This window comes from Argiope bruennichi, chromosome 2, assembly GCF_947563725.1.
Source record: "Argiope bruennichi chromosome 2, qqArgBrue1.1, whole genome shotgun sequence".
In the NCBI taxonomy this organism is placed as follows: Eukaryota; Metazoa; Arthropoda; class Arachnida; order Araneae; family Araneidae; genus Argiope; species Argiope bruennichi.
Window position 1 is genome coordinate 29,654,799 of NC_079152.1, and position 13,785 is coordinate 29,668,583.

The window sequence follows — 13,785 nt, forward strand, 5'->3', positions numbered from 1 at the left end:
ATTTGTGATAATTTCTTTCTTTTTTCATCAAAATGTTCAACGTACTTCATCATTTAAATATATTTATCATTTGCACATTTTGAACAAAGTTAAAATTAAGTAGCATTCTTCAGACATTTTCTCTTTTGAATTCATTAAGCATCTTTAATATATACAGACAGTAATTAGTCAAAAATATTTTTAAATTGTAGCTATTTCTTTCATTGTTTTCATTTTGGTTCAAGTTTTAACACTTTTTAATTTAACAATATCATGCCTTTTTTGTGACTGTTTTTTAATTTAGGCTCAGTGATTAAAATTTTATTTCATTTGATGTTTTTCAAATTTTATTGTTTCAGCTTAAACACCATACATTTCAATAGTCTCAATGGACATCTTCTTCAAGCTTTGCATTTTTAACTATATATTTTTATCAGTAACTAATGCATCTTTAATTTTACAATAAATAGGAATACAATACAATAGAATTCAGGCCTTTTTACTGCCTTATATACAAAGTAATAAACAAAAATAATAATAATTCATCTTTCAGACTTCCCTTATTCTGAAAAACATTTTTAAAATTATGCCTATCTGTGAACAAAGTAGCTGACAAATCTTTTGAGCTAAATAGATAAAATTTGGTATATCCACTAAACATCAAATTTATGGACTGCTATCAAATTTTGAACAAAATCTATTAAGTTTATTTGTTTCTCTTTCAGAGTAGAAGTGAATATAATAACTACAAAATATAAAGAGTTCGAGAAACAAAATTTATCAACACTTTTATGAACTAAAAGTACATACATATCAAATTTTGAAAAATTTGTTAAAGAGTTCACTGGCTATTGGTTATTATATTTCCATTACATAAATTTGGCAACTCAAAACACAATGCCATACATGAAACTTAATATGAGATCTTGATATCAAAATTATAGTTCTGAATCAAATTTTGATTTACACTGATTGAAAAAAAATGCTTAAAATTTTATTTTATTTTCTTCCTCACTTTGAAAGGATCTTTCACTTTCACCTGCAGGATTCTCAAAATAAAAATTTTAGGACTTGTGATGTTCCTAAAATTTACAATTTTTAACCAAGAGAGAGAGAAGATAACTTTATTGGAAAAGATAGTTTTTGAAAAACTATTCTCACTGATTTTTCTTGTCAGTCATTACTGTCATATGATTGAGGCTCAGAATTCCTATACTAAATTTTAAGTAACTGATTGAACATTAAAGAAAATTGGAACACACATAATTAAGTATTAAATCAAGGAAATACTAAGCATCTGAGAACAAAGAATAATTTAATTTGTTTTCTATTATAATTACTAACCATATAAAATTTCAATCTTTTACAAATTGCTAGAATTACATTTAAAAGTTCATATTTGCATCCAAACCAAATATATGTTGTGAAGCTCTAGAATGGGAATTATTACAAATATGTGCCCAAATGGTGTTACTAAGAATTAAATTATCCAAAAACTTTAGAGCACTAATTAATTAATTTTTATTAACTAAGGATAAAGTTTCCAAAACCTCCTACGGGAGTTAATATCAAAAGTCTAAAACTACTTGATATAAAGAAGCATGTAATTTGTTTTTCTAAATACACATATAGAATAAATAATACAGGAGGAACTGTAAGTACAGCAGTCAGTTTACTGATAATGATAAAAATAAAAGTATATTTTTTATATAGTAAAATGAAGATGTTTATCATAAATCTGGACATCAAAGAAAAGAAAAAAAAACCATAAAAGTGCAAAGCATCCATACAATTACTTTAAATGAATTCTAATCATATTCATAATACATTAGAAATTTTTTTTTATGAAGATTGATTTTTTTTTTTTTTTTTTTTTTTTTTTTTGTTTTTGTTTGTTTCCTTAAAGTGTTTCAGTCCCTCAAAGTTTTAATTACAGATGTAACATAAAAGTTCTTTCTACACTTTAGTGCCCACAATAAACACATACTTTTTAAAACTTTTTCTATTTTGTTATGATATCTAGTAGAATACTGAATAGAAACTCAATAAATTTAAGCATCTGGAGAGATTAAAGTGACAGCGGTCTAAATAACCTTAACTGAACATAAGCAAACAAAAGGCACTGAAATAAATTTTGAACATTTTTTTATTGAAGATTAATTTAGGTCCACTTAACTAGCAATTCAGGTTACTTGAAAATGTTAAAATATTGTACTGTTATCAGATGATAGGGCAGGAACACACGATAATATAGAATTTCAGCATTCTAACATGTCAAGAAGTCAGTGAAAAACTGATAGTCAAACTGTATTTTTTTAAGGATAAAATCAGACAAATTAGATAAAAATGTAAAGTTAAGGAAAAAATTTCAATAAAAGTACATAACAAAAAGATAATTTTATTTAAACCTGGAGTACAGAGTAGAAAAAGAGACCATCCTGCTAATCCCAGATCACTATGGTTTTCATTCATAAAGCAAAATATAATTTTTCGTCCTTTTTACAAATTTTCATGCCCCTAAGTGAACAGATTGGTTATCTAGCATTAAACAACTAATTAAAAGTAAAAAAAAGGAGGAAGTGTACAGCTTTATTTTCAATTAGGCACATAAACGAATGAACATCATGTACCCAAAGAATTCTTCAATTATAAAAGTTGTACATGGGATCAAATCATGTTACCTGGATTGTACAAAAATTAATTGTACAGTCAATTAATTTGTATTTAAAAGATTTCAAAATATTTTCAATTACAAAAGAAAAACTAAGTATAAAATAATATTTTTTTTTTTTTAACAAAATAAGTTTTTTAAAAGCCTTAAAAAAATAAGCAAGAATGTTTCATGCAATGACATTATGCATTAATAAAATACTCAATTTCTTTAATATTTCTTTTTTATTTTTAAAACAGATACAATTCCACTTCATCAGTTTATATTATGTAAATATAATTTTATCGTGAGTATTGTTAGACATAATTCATATATAAAAGTATTATTAGAACTTATAATACAGTAATACTTTTTTTTATGTTATTCAGTAATTATAATTCTATTATTCTAAAGTAAATTTTTAAAGCTAATTAACTATTAGCTGTAGCATGCACAAGAAGGAATACATAGAAACAAATACATAATTAAATCCTATATATATGTATGTTTGAGTTTTGAAACAAATTAATATGTTTCGCTGGATTATTTAATGGTGGCAGATAGGATTATATAGCAAGCATCTATATGTTTTTAAAGTCTTAAGACGGAAACAAAGTATGACACACATTATTGAAATGTTACTAACAGTTACACATTACTTCAAATTCACATAATTTGGCTTTTTAATCTAGGAACCTCCACACAACTTTTTATTTTGTTTTTCTGATCTGATTGTGTTTTTAATACAAATAAAGCAATCATTAAAAAATTAAATATCTGATGAACGTTTTTTCAATGCTGCTGGTTATAAAAGTATTACATAATCTTGCGTATAATTATGAAAAAAAATTACGCAGCTTCATATCATATTTCAAAAAAGATGCTTGTTATTAATTTTATGTAAGAAAGAATTGAATGATATTAACATCACATATGGAACTTTTTATCATCCTGCTGAAATTTATGGCTTATAATACTTAAAATCATAAAATTAGAACTTTCTCTCCCTTTATAGAACAAAAAAAAAAAAAAAAAAAAACACATAATATAGCTAAATGTAATTTACTTTCTATTTATCAATATTATCCACAGTATAAGCAACAAAATATTTATCAAACAAGAATTATAAAAATGTACGTTACGATAGGGAAACAGACGCTACAAACTGACGAGAAATAAAAGAAAATTACTTCCATTTTAAATATATATAAAATTTATTTGAATCAAAATCATTTTAAAATAAAAGAAAGATGAATATTTGCTTATATATGAATATACCAGTTAAATTTGCTATGGTTCATGTTTCATTTCGATTTAAGAAACGACGGTGTGCGACAGTTAAATACATATCACAGCGGATCCAGTTAATATATATTTAATACTATTTATGATGTTAGTCTTGTAATTTAAATACTTTATTTTAGAAGTAAATATAAAAAGAGATAATAAAATATAAATTTCTCGAAAAAAATTGTTAAAAAAGCGAGTTTAAAACTTTTTTTTATCCATTGTGAGCGTAAACAATAAGAGGCAACACGTTTACGCAGGAGTAGAAAGCTCCAGGAAAGACGTACACGAATGACGTCATATATCAATCAAAATTCCCTTTCGGCAATCATCGTTACTAAAATGAAATCTACGAATCTATTCCCAGCTCATTTCCTTCTAAAATTTAGATATGATATGATATACTATTTCATATTATTTAAAAGATTTTAATGCTTTACATCCGAGATACTAATAAATTATAAATTGTTTCTGATTATATTTCAATAAAGATTTAACTAATGTGATTGTAATTGATAAAAATGACGATCCATAAACAAACATATACATTATTTCTTGTCAATATTTTTTGGAAATACTATACCATGAATTTTTTTCAATTCTGTTATTTAACGATTTCCCACCTCCTCCTCCAACTCAATAACCAAGTAATCATTGTACTTGCATCGCAAGAGTTGCATCCTTCCCTTTAAATAATTTTACTACCTTTTTTTAATTCTCTGTCCTATTACAACATATAGTTTATAATCTTTAAAACAATTAGAAAAAAATTCACAAGCATATAATATTAATTTATTATAATATGCACAAACTCAAATATGTGTATGAGAGTGCTTTAAAAGTTCTAAAATGAACGCAAACAGCTCCAGAAAATCCCAAACGAAATGTCCGAAGTTACATCTTTGGGGAAGAAGATATATGAAGAGAGATTATATTATCGTTTGTTTCCTGCTTCGCGATTTATTAGATATTTTGATAACTGTCCACTCTTATCCATTGCTCACTAAACAATATTAGCGACAATTAAATCATGGGAGAAAGTTCCAGAATGAAACTTCTTTAATTGAAATTTACTTATTGAATTGTGCTTCCATCTCGTGGAGAAAATGATCATCATCACATAGTGTTAAGGAAAATAAGTAAATTGTTTAACGGAAATATATTTTTCAGTCGAAAACTGCTGTGAGCCTTGCGTGAAAATTATAAAATATATATCAAAATCTCTTTTATTTTTAATGAAAAATCCCAGTTAAATTAGTTGGTAAATCCCGTTTTGTAAGTGCTGAGAGTAAAATGTAATTGAATAATAAAACTATAATTTCTCAGAAATTTTCTTTTCAACAGAAAATTAGTTTTCTGAATTTTGGACAGAAATAATTTTTTTTTTCTATTTTATATATAAAAGTGTGTAATGCAACGAGATTTTAGATAATTGCAATAGTAATTTTCTAGGATGACCGTACTATTTACGAGATAATGAAACTCTTCATAATTTTTAATCAATCGATAAATGTAGAGAAATCTTACTTATAATAGATTATTCAAAAATCTGACACAAGCGAGTACATAATAAATAGAAGTAGGTAATTTCAACGTTTCAGTTATCAAAAGTTTGCAGCACTTCCTGAAAGCTCAGTTTTTTAAAACAAATCATTCATAGTTGTATGCCATTGCTTTTAATAGTATATTCAACGTAGAATTTAATTTTCAGTGTAAAAAAAGTGTATCCAGTATTTCTGTTCTAAAAAAGACTCAATGCACAAATATTATTAAAATGTAGCTTTACCGATTTAAAAAATGAATTTGTTATGAGTGGCTTTATTAAATGACGATTTTACCTTCCAACCTTTTAAAATCACAATTTAAGTATTCGATAATTTTGTATATTTAAATATACTTTTGACGAATATTCGAGCAGTCGTGGCCGAGTGGTTAAGGCGATGGACTTGAAATCCATTGGGCTCTGCCCGCGCAGGTTCGAATCCTGCCGGCTGCGGAATTTTCTTTTTCCAACTTTATTCTGCTGACTATTTTTTTTTTTTTTTTTCATCTGTCTGAAAAACCTTTCAACGATTTCCAAAAAGGATATTTGAACAACATTCATGAAATCTTATTTCAAATTAAAGTTTGCTTTTATTTCTGAAATTAAACATTATTATGAGTTTTTTTGTTTTTTTTTCATTAACATTATTTTTAGCACTTTGCATTACCGAAAAATAACAATTACGATGCTTCAATTTCTGCAAAATATTTTCCAAACTTATTCTGTATTTCTCTTTAAAAAATCCGCCATTAAATTTTTAATTTTTACTAACTTCTATTCAAATTTTCATATTATTATTATTAATTTATTTATTAAGATGCTAGTCTATGGTATATTCACCTGGACCGCCGGGGAGATAAATTATGTTTCATATCAAATAAATTACCTAGATAAAACTCCCATGTCCGTGATTCCACAGACTTGGCAGACATTAAATCTATTGTTATTTTAATTGTCTTATTTAAATTCTGTTAATTCTGTGCATGAATCTTTTTAATGCCGGCCAGTTTCATAAAATCATAACGCTACTGAAAACGAAATATTCGGTTCATTTATCTTCTCGATTTCGCAGTATTGTAACTTCATTTTTTTACTTGCCATGTAAATGACAGATATTAAACAGAATCCTTCACAATTTTCAACAATAAAAGAAAAGCATGCGATTAAATATTTCACGAAACAATAAAAACAAAGCAATTTATAATTAGAAATTAAACAAAAAATATTTTTAAAAAATCAAAAATTAAAAAAACAATTTGGGAGAAAATTTAATAGCTATCATTAAAAAAAAACATTTTCTTTTAAATTCTGAATATAGTATAACATTTATTTTTGTTTAATAATATTTTCTGAAGTTTTAGCAGAAAAATGCTAAAATTCAGCTTAATTTTTGTATTAATTTTTATTCTTATTTTTTCGTTGCTGGAAGTATTCTTCTCTTGTTGAAAAGTGTTGTAACAAATTTATATTTTTTCACATTACATTTTGAAAAAGTTTCAAACTATTTCAACTTATTCTTATTACTGTATACCTCAATCATTTCAAATATCATACTGCAACATAGAAAATTTTTTATTCAATTTAAAAAATACAAACTGGTATAATCTTTAACGACTTTACAATAAATATAATTAAACAATGAATAAACACTAGAGAATTTTTTTAAAAAATGTGCAGTTTTAATATAATTGATACGCATAAAAAGAAACGATATACAATATTTTAAGTACAAAAATTATATAATCCGTAAATAAAACAATTTACCAATCCAAAACTAATATGTTAAACAAATTTTAAAACAGTGAGTAATTTTCTGTTGCATTTTTTGTTGATTGCATTGTAAGACATCAAAATCTTCCAGTGTAATAAAGATATATAAAAATTATTCCCTTATGATCATTGAGAGCACATTTATTGAACAAAAACAATTAAAAAATGAAATAATTATTTTCTATTTTGACTTGGAATTGACCAAAATAAAGTTGAATTGTAGGCGAGTTTTAATTTAGTTGGATAGTCGTCTAGCCATAGAACAAAATTTGTGATAAAACGTACGAATTACAACGTTTAATGATTTGTTTTTCAGATTATTTCTTTATTTTATCATTCAAGAAGTAATAATAAAGTTCTGCCAAAGCAGTCAGTTCATTTGCGAAACAAAATCAGATATAACATATCTCTTGATTAATAAAGTAATGCGGGTAGTAGTTATTTTTGTTCTTACAAGAACGTGATAAAATAATTTTTTTCAGCATTTCGGAGAAGCTCTTCAAATTATACCTCATGAAAGCGGACATGACCAAAAAAACCAAATTCATATGCAATTGTTTTGTAGTTAAGATTTTATAATGAAATTTGGTTAATTAAAATGGTTGAAATTCGATTTTTTTAAATTTTACTTTAATTCTAAATTATCATATATAATTGAATTCGATAAAACAAAAATTGAAAAAAAAAAAGAATGTTTTACTATTTAATATGAACCCACAGTGTGTATTTATATGTATAGAAAGCAATAAAAAAATCTCTGTTTTCTATAAATATTTGAATATATCCGATATCAGGTGTGTCATTTACTTTGAAGTTCTATTGTATAATAATTGTATTTAAAAGATCGTTATGTATCTTTATTGCAATTACTTAATTTTTTTATTTTTAAAATTAGTGTTCAATATTTATAAAAATTATCATTTTATTTATTAAAATTACTGATTGTTTATTTATTATGCACTATTTATTAAAACTGTTGAATATATATATAAAAAAAAATTAATGCTATTTTCAATTTAAAAAAATCGTTTTCGGTTGTTGTACTCATTTTAAGAATCACTCTTTCTTAATTTTTGAATAAATTGAATTTTTGTTGTGGTCTTTTCAGTTTTGAATTAGCTAACTGCACTATATTTTCAATTTTGAGTTGAGCTAAATTGGATAAGCGAGGTAGAAACTTACTCCAGCATATCACACAGTACGGTGGAACCGCACTCAACGAGAATAATTCGTTCTCGAGTCGTGTGAAAAATGTAAATGTTTGGCGAAACGATTTTATTTCATAGGAATCCATGTAAAATAGCACAATAATCGCCATTCCGAAAAGAAATGACCAAACAAATTTAAAATAAAGTAATTTTTTTTTATTTATAATGCATGCTTTCTTTGCACAAGAAAATTGTCTAAAATCATTTGTCTTTGACTGCACATCAAAATTTGGCAGAAATGAGACACAGTATTACCGAAAAATGAATTTGTAGTGCGCACGGCTACTGCCTTGTCGAAATGATGCTTCTCAACATACCATGTAATATTTTCCCATACTTTCGGTAGATTGTTGCTCTGTTGCGTCTACTATTTCTTTCTTTCCTGACCAAATCTCGACCGCAGCGTCTTCCTGTTAAGGTGGATTCACACGAGGCCAACTATTGGGCGCAATAGAAGGTCACGCCTACTTCAAGAAAATCACGTGACTGCAACGGAACAATGGCAAATAGTTATCCCGTCTTGACAACCATTTGCCATTGTTCCATCCACGTTGTCTCAACTGTTCACACGGGGACAATATAAGGACAACAGCAGAGAGACAACAATTGCGCGCAACTATTTGCCTCGTGTGAACCCACCTTTACACAGAATGAGACTGCTAAAGTTCTTCGGCATCTCTAGCTATGTTCTTCCACCAGCTCATTGATATTATAGCTATAATTTCTAAACCACAATTTCGGCCAGAAATAAAATCTCGTCAATTAAGGAGCCACAGGCACTTATTCAAACCTTTTGTAGTTACATTCGATAACGTTAACCGGCTAAAAGTTCTTCCATGTAGATATAAGTGTTCTTTTCAGACAAGTGTTGAAAGAGATACAGGTCAATCTAGTATGTGACGTCACGGTATCTCCTCGTCACTCGTTTTGCGAAACATCGCTCATTAAGCTAGTCAGTTTTATACATTTTGTTTTGCTCGTTAAGAAAGGTTTGTCTGTAATTTTCTAATAACAGCATTTCAAAAACATTCATTTAATTTTCAAGAGAGAATTTATCTGCGTTTTTTTTTTTTAGTTTAGTTTAGTTATATTAACTTTCTGCTTTAAAGCAACAATAGGGCTATTTTAAGACGGGCCTGGTAATTTTGAATCGCGGTCAAGGATGATACCTGAGATGGCACCTGATTGAAAGCCTGATATATCATTACATTTAGTTAACATGAGATATTTACATAAATATTATTAGTTTTTGTATTTTAGATCTCATAAATTGTCAGTATTGCTGCTTTAAGTTCATAGCAATGTTCTTGAATATATAAAGTTTTGGGATATTCCATTTAGCACATACACAAACAAAATTCCTTTTCCTGCACGGAAACATGCAACGTGTGATTATACCAAGAGAAAAGCATGAATTCCCCAAATTTCTTCCACATACCTCTAATGACTGATTTAGTATATATATATATATATATATATATATATATATATATATATATATATATATATATATATATATATATATATATATATATATATATATATATATATATATATATATATATATATATATATATATATATATATATATATATATATATACATAACTAAATTAAATTAATTAATTACTTTGAATAAATTTAATTTATTCAAATAGAATTATATGAATGTTTTTCAAAAGTTTGTCGAGGATTTTCTGAAATTCGAATCTAGAACCATTTGTATGTTGCAATGCTGCATATTCTATACTAGCAATTCCCGCATGGCGTTGCCAGTGTCCTATTGAATATCAAAAAAAGTCATAATCACAAAAATAAAAACTTAAGTAAAATTATAAAAACAAAATCAAATAAGAAAAGTTTGGTACTGATTTTGTAAGTTTATTTTTATTCCCGGCAATGACATCACACTCGGAATTGCAGACGATAAAGAGAAACTAAAAACTAAAAATGAAGATAGAGCAAAAAAAAAAAAAAAAAAAAAAAAAGGAAAGGAAAAAACAGGCAGAAAAAAAAAAGCTGGAAACAAAGTTATTCGAATTTAAATCCTACAAAAATAATTTTCATGGTTTTTGGAACTTTAATTCTCATTTGGCTCTTTGCCAAATCAAGATTGGAACAGACTTAGTCAATACAATTCCAAAAGGAAAATTCCAGAAGAAAAATGTAAGTCCGTTTTTATTTATTTATTTTTGCCACGGATCTGAAAGAAAAATCTTTGAAAACGACGTGAAATAAATAATAATAAAGGATATTTCGCTCTACATTTTTTTAAATTTAGGAATTTTAATCCGATTATTATTAAAAAAAAATGGGAAAAAGCTAAAGAGCTTAAAATGTAGGAACCGATTTAATTCGTAAAAGTTTTGGGAAAGATTAATTATTTCTTAAAAATCTCTGAAGATTCAGTAAGTTAGACATTCAAAACAAATTTCACATGAACCATAACTGTTTGATCTATCTGATGGTGGCTAGATTATTTCTCTAAGATCACCAGAAAGTGATATACCGCAAATAAGTGTCAAAAATTGTATAAAATAACACACAATTATTAAATAAAAATTTTTAAACCCATGTATTTTCTCAACTAAATTTTATGTCTTAAATGTTAAGGATTCATCTTCATTAGATACACATACACATTCCTTTTAGAAGTATAGATACATTTTAATTTAGTTTAGCTATATATTAATAATAATAAAAAATTATATTATAATCCTAAATTCTTTTAGAATTTTCTACAAACGAATGCCAGTTCATTTAACAACTTTATTTAAAACATATTATGAATTTTTTAAATTGAAATATTATTTTTCTCATTCTCATACTAATTCAAAATTTGGGTTGCGCAGTATTTGTATTACTAAAATAGTATCAAAAGTGGCAAAAAACTTAATTTTTTAAAAGCAGGAATTAAAAATTAGCTAAAGTTTATTATATGGATGTCATTTTACTAGACTAGATTTTTTGGAAAAAAAAACAGACTAGTGTATTTAAACAGATCATAAGAATAATTTTGAATTCGTTTAAATTTCCATTGACTAAGATTTGAAGAGTCTGAATCGTTGAATAATGTGAAAGAATATTCGAGGATATAAAAAAAATATATAGGCTATTGAAACTGATCTTCCGCCTCCCTTTCATTTGCATTCATTTTTTCTCCCTATATAAGATACGAACTTCAATAAAACACAAGAAAAAGAAATTTCCACAGCATTTTGTAAAATAACCAGGAAGATCCTATAAATTCATGACTGATAAAAAACAACAACATGCGAATGCGAAATCCGGAAAACAGGATTTCGGTGCAATGTTTGACGCCCAGTTTTCTTTTTAAACAAATCACTTGGTCGGAATTATAAAACAGGCTTGTCGGAATTTTAGATTTTATCGATCGATTAATATCGATCGATTTAGATAACTCGATCGATTAATAATTTATGACAGTATTGTATTAAGTATGCTTTCAAAAATTTAAATTTTTGCGAAACATTAAAAGCAATTATATAAGTCCAGGATCCAGTTATATGCATATTTTACCCTTCACCCAATCGAATTTTGCAATTTTATAATGTTTCTATAAATAATATTTATCTTGATTTCAGATGCATTTTGAAATATCAAGTTATTTCTTCCTATCATTTTAAAGTTCTTCGATAAGTAATTTTTGATTTAAAAAATGTCATTATGCAAAACGTAATCAAAATATTTAATTTTTTTTTATTTGGCTTAATTTTTTTCATAAATGATTTTTGAATATATATGCCATTAGATTGATTCTATCTCTTCAAATTCATGATAATTTTCACGCACACACACTCACAAAAACAAGCAAAAAAAAAAAAAAAAAAAACAGCAGATCGAAGTCTTTATTTGAGCTTTTTTTTATGTAGTTACAACTATAATGTATCAAATAAAATAGAAAGTTGCGAAATTATTTCATAAGATTTTTTTTTCGATATGACTTAGTGATGTCTTTAGGATAGAAGAGTCATTCGTATTTCATAAGTATTGAGCTATTATAATACTTAATATTAAAAGAATGTTATATCTGTTATCTGCCTGTTAGCATATAATATGTGGATTATCTGACTTAAAGTTACTAAAGCATATTTAGTACTAATAATCTTTGGTGAATGGAAATTTATATCTTAAACAGATTTTTTTTCCCGAAATTTTAAATAAGATTTTAATTGATTAAAAATCAAACAAAATTTTGTTTAATTCGACCTTCACCCAGCTAAATAGAGTCAAACGTTGGTAAGTGACGCTTTTCTCAAGCTGATGCAGAAAAATAAAAAAATAATTCATAAATAATTCTTCAGAACAAAATTTTTTACTGATTTGTTGTGATGCCTCCACAACATGGTAGACCCAACCATGAACTGCGAACAATTCTAGATGAGATAAATTTCAGATTAGTTGGTAAATTCTATTCATGGGTTTCGATAAATTTTATTTCTTTGTGTAAACCCGTCGATGGAAAATTGGAACGATGCACTTGCGTTAAAATTTCAGAAAAGTAGTTTCAGATAAATAATAATCAATTTTTTTTTTAATTTTCAAATACTTTTATTAACTAGAATTTTAACGAATTAACGTTATTAGAATATTAACGAATGCATCATTAACATAATTCCTTTAAAATTATATGTTCTGCATCGTTAACGTAATTCCATTGCCATTTTTTTAATCCATTTAATCATCTGCAGTTTTAAGATTAACATCATTATTATTTTTTAACAAAAACAAGAAGCATTCGCGCCAGTTGCCGCTCGGCAATAATATCTTCCGCTTTCAAAAATCATTTCTTTGCAATAGCATCAGGCGAATACTTGGGTGAGTAATTGCCTGATACTATTTGACAATAGCATCAGGCGAATAGTAGGGCGAGGACTGTGATTTGTCCTACTGCTTAGCATATATAAATGATCATCAAGTTTGTGTAAATTCAGCGCAACCGAATATATTCTTATGCAACTTCATTTCTACCAATTAATCAAATCTACAAACAATAATGCTATCATAAAAATTCAACAATATTATTGTTCGTTTCAATATCCTGAGACGACTAGTTTTCGACGATTCTATTTCACAAAGGGGTGAAGGGTGTGTGAATCTCCGAAATTAACTTTATTCTTATATTTAAACATCTCCTCCTTTCATCTTCCTCTCACCCCTATTTCGCTAAATTAAACCCATCCTAACGCATGCGCAAAAGCGCGGAGGATTTAAGAATCCGTTGGCAAACAATTATTACTTGACTATCTAGAATTATATATTGTAAGCTTAATTATTTGAAACTTTTTTTTGACATCCTATATTTGCTAATAGAATATCATTCAATCT

The 13,785-nt window shown here is 26.6% G+C and overlaps 1 non-coding gene across 1 annotated transcript; it reads left to right on the forward strand.

Annotated features, from left to right (window-relative positions):
* Positions 1-5,830: 5,830 nt before the first annotated feature.
* Positions 5,831-5,912, forward strand: Trnas-uga (transfer RNA serine (anticodon UGA)). Its single transcript has one exon. It is a non-coding gene; the product is annotated as a tRNA-Ser (tRNA).
* Positions 5,913-13,785: the final 7,873 nt, after the last annotated feature.